Below are 8,973 nucleotides of genomic sequence, written 5' to 3' on the forward strand. Positions count from 1 at the left end.
ATCCTACCATCAACAATTTGTGTGTACGTATATGAGTGATACGGTTATGAATATTACTAAGTTACGAAAATTCTCCATTACCATACTCAATTGAGATGGTTTGGCTCGATGACGTGAGTTTTCTACTAATACTTTTCTATTTTATTTTAAATTTATATTATTTATATTTTAAATTTATTTCTTTATTCCCACCTAATCGCTCTTTGATTTTTGTTCATCAATTCTATTTTATTTTATTTTGCATGTTTTGTAGTCTTTGACAATGAGGCAAAACAAGTTCTTGGAAAGAGCTGTGTAGAGATACTTGATTTACTCCTATTAGTAAGTTCTAACCAATATTTATTTCTAAAAACATTAGTGAAGATATTTTTAATGGTAATTTTTATATTATTTATTATTAATATATTATATAATACCTTGTAGAAAGGAGATCTATCGGATACACCTACACTTTTTCTCAACCTAATTGATAAGACCTTTATCTTTATCGTTGAAGTTCAAATATCTGATAATCCATATTTTTTACCTTCTTATAAAGTTAAGAAGATGACTGATAATGTATGTGGACCTCATAAATAAATTTAAAGATGCTAACCCTATTCAAATTGTGAGTATAATTATAAGTGTATTTTTTATTAAAAATAAGTTAATTTTTTGCTTCCTTGATCAATAATAATATCTAATTTATAAATTATAATTAATAATTAATTATAATTTTAGGATGTTGACTACACCAGTAGTTTGCTTCCAATTTCAAAGGCATCCTCAATCATTAAAGGGGAGAAAGTAGAAGGGATTAAGGTATTTGTTCAAAAAATAAATTTTTTGTTTGTTTGTTCTCTCAAAATTAGATCTTAATTTTATTCAAAAAATATTAGTGAGATAAAATCAAAAGTTAGAAAGAAATCTTTAATTTAACGTGGTAAAAGTACAGAATTTGTTGCTTGAATTCTCCAATGAAGTTACGGCCAATGGTAAATCTGAAGTGTTGGAAAATGTTATATTGTTGAACTAATAATTTGCTTAGGTGTTATCACTAAATTTTTTTAAAATATTATTTATAAATTATAATTTATTATTTGCTTAAATTGTTACTTTTTAAATTTAAAATAATCTTTTCTCTAGACCGAATACAAATGATGAGACTTTTTGCTGACGTGACGCTCATATGTTGGTTTTCGAGATTATTTTCTTAAATGTGGTTATTAGAAATTTTTGTAATTTTATTTATAAATTAATAGATTATTTGGTTAAATTGTTTGATAATAATAAGGATTTAGTTTTTGAGTTTATTAGCAAGGTAGTTTGATATTTAAATTTTAATATTATTAAACAAATTTAAAAAATTAATAAATTATTTGATTAGATTATTAGATATCAATAAAGATTTAATTTTTAAATTTATTAACAAGGTAGTTAGATATTTAAATCTCAATATTATTGAACTAATTTAAACAAAGTTATTTATAAATTATTTTAAAATTAAGAGGGTTGTTTAATAATGAAATAATCAACAATTTAAAAGTAATAACAAAACAACAAAAAGCAAGTAATAGTAAAAAACAAGTTCGAAAATAAAATAATAAGAGTTTAAATTTGAAAACAGAAACAAAACGTCATCTTTAAAAGAAGTTGTTATTTTTTAAACTTAGTTATTTCTTTAAGTTGTTTTGCTTGGGTTGTTATTTTTTAAATTTTAAGTTATTTTGCTTAGGTGGTTATTTTTTAAATTTTAAGTTATTTATAGATTATTCTTTTAAATCATAAATTATTATTATTTGTTTAAGTTGTTATTTTTTAATTTTAAGTTATTTTCTCATAATTAAATTTTTTAAAAAATAAAAAAATACATGTCTCAGTTAAGAGGGCTTTTATGACTTGATTCATGAATTTGCTAAGAGAAATCAATATTAGATAATCAATTATTATTTTTTAAATATAAACACTTACACATAATAGATGAGTAAAATAAAATCTATAAATTTTAATATTAACTTCATTGTAAGTCTATATATTTGAATTTATTTATTTTAATATTTTATATTTAAATTATTAATTTTATTTTATTTTGTTAAAAAAATTTTATAATATTAATTTTGTTTGTACTTAAAGGATTTTAATTTATTAAAAAATTATTTTTTAAAATATTATTATTAATATGTTAATATTAAAAATATAAAAATAAACATACTTTTAAAAAAATACTTTACGTCATTTTATCTTATAAAAAAATTAATTAATTATTAATGTTTAAATTGTAACTATTTCTTTAATAAAATATAATTTATAAATTGTGTTTAAAATTTTTGAATTTGTTAATTTTTAATTTTAAAAATATAAAATACATATGTATATAATGATTACAATTTTTTTGTTGTTATTTTTTAAGTTATACTTAGTTTTTTTAATATAAATACTTACACGTATTAAATGAGTAAAATAAAATCTAGAAATTTTAATATTGACTTCAATGTAAATTTATTTATTTAGATTTATTTCAAGATTTATTTTATAAATTTAAATTTATTTATTTTAGTATTCTCTATTTAGATGGTTAGTTTAATTTTATTTTGTTATAAATATTTTTGTAATATTAAATTTTTTTGTGCTGGAAGGATTTTAATTTGTTGAGAAAAAAATTATTTTTGGTGAATAGATATTTTTTTATTTTTTATTTAAAATGTTATTATTGGTATGTTAATATTAAAAATATAAAAGATAAAACATATTTAAAAAAATGTATAATGAGATCAAATAATTTTATGATTGTGGGTATTTATCTACACGGAAGGCTATATGGAGAACTTTGGCTTATGATATTCAGTTATGAGATTAATCTTTTATTTACCTAGAAAATAAAATATCATCTTTAAAGATAATGACAATCTTGAGAAAATCATTGATTACGAGAAAGGGAAAGGTACAATGTTCTTAATATGGATGGGAGGCTAACAAAGAATTTGAAGCAGGTCAAACTTTAACGTATGCTGAGTTTCCAAATCAATTTGTTTATAAAATAGAAGAAAATGAATGATATCCATGCAAGAGAGAGTATTTTATCAGGAGATTAAACTATGTTCCACCGGGTATATCTGATATCTACTATATGAGAATTTTGTTAATTATTCAAAAAAATTGCATAACATATGAGTCTATTAAGATAGTTAATGGGATTATATATCCTAACTTCCAAGATATTTTCTATTTTATGGGACTACTATGTGACGATAGAAAATTCATTGCAGCTATTAACGAGGTTTGGTCATCAATTGAGAAAACTGTTTGTGATGCTATTGATATCTAATAGTGTTAACAAACTAAAACATATTTAGAATGCAACTTAGATATTATTGGTTGACGGGATACTATATACGAGGAGAAAAACATTGAAACCAACGTATTTCACTATGTGGTCAATCATTATCGCATGTAGGACTTTACTTGCCAAAATCAGTGTTTACGAATGGGCAACTTTACGTTATTTTGTCAAGAATTAAGAGTCGCAATGGTTTGAACATTCTAATTCTAAATAAAGACAGTAATCCAAATTCATCAACAACAAATGTCGCGTTTAACAAAGTTTTTAATAATATTTAGATAAGAAAATAGTATTTTCATTTTAGTAACATGTTATGATTTGCACTTTAATACAAATATTTGTCATAGATATAACTAATTTATTAACTATACTTTCAGACTTGAAATAAAATGTATAACATGAAGCACAACATCATATTCCAATTACCTTTCTAATGAGGTTAGTAAAATATTAGGTTGTTGATAAATTTTCATTAGTCTTGTAACATCCTAACTTTTAGCACGTCATGATCATAACAAAAGTAAGGCATTACTAACCTGTTCTCCTTATTTACTATCTAATATTGAGTCTTTAGGTCAATATCGCATTTCAGTTTATAAGAAAATACCAGAAAAATTATTTGTAGTAATTAAAATCACACAATTATTAATAATAATAAATGCTATACAAATGAATTCAATATAGAGCTCAAATACAATACATATCCCTCTGGATAAAATAAAACTTAAAGCAACAAGGGCGAGAGAACTCTATAAAAACAACAGGAATCACAAGTAAATCTACTAATCGTCTGTAGCTTTTTACTGAATCTCCGAACCTGTGTCTCTGAAAGGGTGGAAGATTTGGGGTGAGAACAAACCACATGTTCTCAGTAGGGAATAGGAATGCCGTAAAAATAATGAATTTAATGCAAATAATTAACTTACTTAGTAAAACTATTTTGTTAACCCTTTGGAAATACTTTTATTTCTACTTTAGATAAATTCTTAACTCAAAACAAAACTTAAATATAAAATTAGTCACACTTTCTGTCTCTCAGCCACATATTAATCTTCGGTCAAATGTCAACTCGTAATCACTTTAATACACTCACAAACAAGTAGTGCAAGCAAGAGATTCAATTCAATGTACAAGCAAGTCACAACAAGATAAACAATACAATCACAGAGTAATAAGACAAGCAAGCGCAATCAAATGTGAATGTGCAAACAACATGATGCATGTCTATCCCTAACGCAGGCCATGAGCTCATGTGTCGGTTGCCTACCCGCTCCCGACATTACCCGGGCACAAGTCCCAGATATGGCTTTCCAGATGCATCAGTGTGCTTATAAGTCGTACGATTAGGCCGCATCAGTGTGACTTTCTAAATCAATAAGCGTACACCTGGAAAACAGTTTTCAGTGTGTGGGCGTCCCACTTTACATTTGACACTAAGGCCCAAACAATGTCACATCTGCTCTCCTGTGGCAGACACTTCATTAATTAATATATTCTTTAAATCCTTGTTCTCTGCTCTCCTGTGGCAGAGATTCCTTTTCTTAATAAACCGAACTCAAATCTTTACTTAAAACAAAATCTCTTCTTAAAAGATTGGGTTTAAAACATTATATTTTCCTTAATAAATTAAACTTTAAAATAGAGTAAATCTTTTCTTAACTAAATATATTTTAAATAATTTAATTTTCCAAAACCAAATCTTTTAAAATAACTTTTCAAATAAAACCTCAGATTTTATAAAATTTTGGCAGCACTTCCCCTAAAACTCGGGGTTAGCCACCCTTTTTTGGGTCCCAACTGAACCCTTTTCAACCTCTTTTCAATTAGGAAATCAAATACATATTCATCATTTAGACATTTCAAACAATCATAAATTATTTACAAATACCCACTAGACTTCCATGGCATTTATAGTTTAAAAACAGTTAATTTCAAAACAAAATTCCCTACCTCCGTATGAAATCAAAATCAACAAAAGTTTCGAAAAAACTTTTTGACCGAACTAATAAAGAAAAAAACGTCAAGAATCGTCTGTACCTCCTAGAACTCCAATTGGCCGAACTCAATAGGAAGGGGAACTATATTACCGTCAGCTTCCACCGAACAAAAATAACGTCAATACGTAGAGGAAAAATATACGAACACTTTTACCGGATTAGATTTTTTATTGGAGTTACGGATCTCTAAAAATTGGAGCCGAAAGCTCATGGTTTCCATGGAAGCTCATTCGGTCTTTCTTTCTTCTTTCTCCCAAGTTCACTCAGTGAATAATGAATAGAAGGGAAGATGATTGTGATAAGTGAAGTTTTGTGGTGATTAAAGTATTATAGGTGTCATTAGTTAATAAAGAATGAAATATGTGTCATGATATTAACATATATATACATATATATGTATTAATACAAGCTATCCTAGGTTTTTCTTACTTTTTGTTTCCTTAATGGTTTCGGCAAATAATAATAATAATAATAATAATAATAATAATAATAAATTTGTATTTTGTCTACTAAAATAATTTTTAATAAATAATTCAAACTAATAGAATAAGTTATAATCAAATTAAATTTAATAATAATAAAATTCTATTTAATTATTTTTGTTAGAAATAATTTTCTTAAAAACAAAATTCAACAAATATAATAATTCATAAATAGCTAATTATTTAATTTTTAAAAACTTGGGGTCTTACAAGTCTTATAATATACAGTTTAGTGTAAAATTAATATGCTATTATTACAGTTATATATGTTCTTATTTTTTCAGGTCTCTTTTTCTACGACTCAATAATATTATAGACTTCAAACTGTTCCATTTGTATTTTACTTTAAATAAAGATAAAATAACATATTAAATACGTTTATTATATAATGACAATGACAATGTTACAGTAAACTTGAAAAATTTATAATTATAAAATATTATTTTTTATTTATCATGTGAAATTAAAATATAAGCCCGTGCATCGCACGGGTTTAACACTAGTTTATAAAAAATGAGAAAAAACTAATGAAATGACTAATTTGGTACATGACATTCAATTTTAGGGACTAAAATGAGTATTTTGATGAAAAGTAAAGGATCAATTGGGTGCACATATAACGATGACATAGTGGATGACACGCGGAGAAATAGCATTGCGACATGTGGCATACCCATCCACGCCAACATGTCACGTGTCGTTGACCAATACGTCATCATACTGTTACATGTGGCCAAACTATGAGGTGACACGTGTCACCAAAAATCCATGTCAAAATCCATGTCATCAAGTCACGTCAGCGCATCGTTAACGGAAAACAGGTGAGGGACTATTATGGTGCAATTTTTTCAATCTCAAGGACATAGTTGGTATAATTAGAATCTCAGGAACGATTTTGGTGCACGGTGTCAATCTCGGGGACCACTATGGAGATTTACTCTCAATTTGTTATATATTTTTATATTGTTCATGCATTATTATTATTTAATAAATATTTTATGTTCAAAATAAACTTTATTTATTTATTTTAATTAACTTATAATTTTATTTATATTATTATGTTATCGTTGGTTTTTAAGATATTGTTGAGATTTGTTATATCATTGTTGGTTATTTAAAATTTGATGTTGAGACTTATTATATATATTTAATTTTTTATATTTATAAAACCGCAAAGTCAATCCAATCCAAACTGCTTGAAATTAGATCGGATTGGATCGGATTAAAAAAAAATTATTCAATTCAAACCACACTGCAAATAAAATTAGTGTTCGAATCAAATGAATTTTTGACTCAAAATTAATTCAAACCAGCAAGCACCCCTAAATTTAATACTCACGTATAAGATACATGTTGCTGCCCTATATGAAGGGAGTATTAATTGACATAATAATTTAGTAATCTAGTTTTTTATTTAATATGCTTATTAAAAATAGTAAACAAATAAATATTAAATTAATCAAAAATATTTTAACTAAGTAATTTTGAATGTTTAACCATACAACTAGTTATATAATATAACGTACACACACCTTAGGTATATTTATATTGGATGTTTGAATCATTATATATCATATATTTACAAAAATAAAACTGCATTTTTTTTTCCATTGGGTTACAATTATTTGTATAACAACACGAGATTATAAAGAACAAATAAAACATATTATCTAAAAAATATTAAATTATTCAAATTAAAAGTGGGAAATACAGAATGAGATCGAACGGTTGGTGTTGTAAAGTGAGAGATGTACGGATAATAATGGAAGAAAGTGAAGAGGAGATCAGAGACGCACGTAACTGTTCCCTGTTAAGTGTTCAGTGTTTGAGATGATAACAATCACGTCATTGCTGTCCGTACACTATTTCTTCCATTGTCTAGTCTTTTCATTCTTGCTTCCCACTTTCCCCTCTTTTTCTTTCTTTTCTACTCACCACCCTCATCATATCTCTTATCATATACTACTATAGTACTAATGTCCTATACTATGTATATATATGTTTGGACAATTCTATTTTTAATCTAAATAAAATATTATTATGATTAATTTTACAAATGTACAAATTTTTTGTTGTAATTTATCATTGAACTAGTAAATTTTGGTACAACTTAATAAAAGACTTACAAGTTACAAATCTTTCATCTGTGTTGAATCTCAGCTGATGAATAATTTCTTTTACAGGAGAATACAAAATAATATTTTGTAAAATATGAAGCTAAACCTAAGATGCACGGACACGAACACAGACAGGGGACACGATAGGACACGGGACATGCCGATACGCGAATTTTAAAATTTTATATAACACGGGAACATGTATACATATAAAATATAAAGTATTTTTTAGTTAAATTATAATAATATTTTAATATTTTATTGATATTAAAATATAAATTAAAAATTTTAATTATTTTTAAAGTTTTGTTTTAATATGATATAAAGTATTTAAAATATTTTTTTTAATAAAATTTTTTTTTTTTACTAAGACACCATTGAAACACAGTAGACACACGTGTCGAACGAATATCGGTGAATGTCGTGTCCAAAATATGTCCGACACACGAACACGACAACTGAGTAAAGTGTCCATGATTCATAAAGCTAAACCCAAAAGAGGATCTTTGCTTGTCAGAGTGATTTTTTTTTATTTATATTGGTGTGTAGAAGGGCCAAAGGCCCAACAGTTTCACTAGGTTTTCAGCCTACGAAGTTATTAGGGTTTAAGCCCCATCACTCATATTCATGACCACATTTGTTTTTCTCTGTCAAATTGACGACCCATCTTTACATCATTTGTTAAATTTAGAACTTATCTGACAACCAAAACAAAAAAAATTTAAAACTTGTCTTACCCGAACTAATTTGGATGGATCTATGCTGTTATTTTTATATAAAATCATTAATTAAAAATTATTAAATAATTTAATTAAATTATTATTTAATATTTTTCAACTAATAATTTCACGTAAAAGATAAATTATATTTAACTTTCAACCTTAATAATTAGACCACAATTTGTATAAACAGTATCAAAAATTATTTATTAACCAACAAAAAAAAAATAAAATTCAGATTCGCACCAACAGGCCTTAAATAAAATTTAAATTTACAATAAATTAATATTTAATTTAAATAAAAAATTTAATTCAAATAAAAAATAAATTATGTTATAT

This window comes from Arachis duranensis, chromosome 2 (assembly GCF_000817695.3).
Source record: "Arachis duranensis cultivar V14167 chromosome 2, aradu.V14167.gnm2.J7QH, whole genome shotgun sequence".
In the NCBI taxonomy this organism is placed as follows: Eukaryota; Viridiplantae; Streptophyta; class Magnoliopsida; order Fabales; family Fabaceae; genus Arachis; species Arachis duranensis.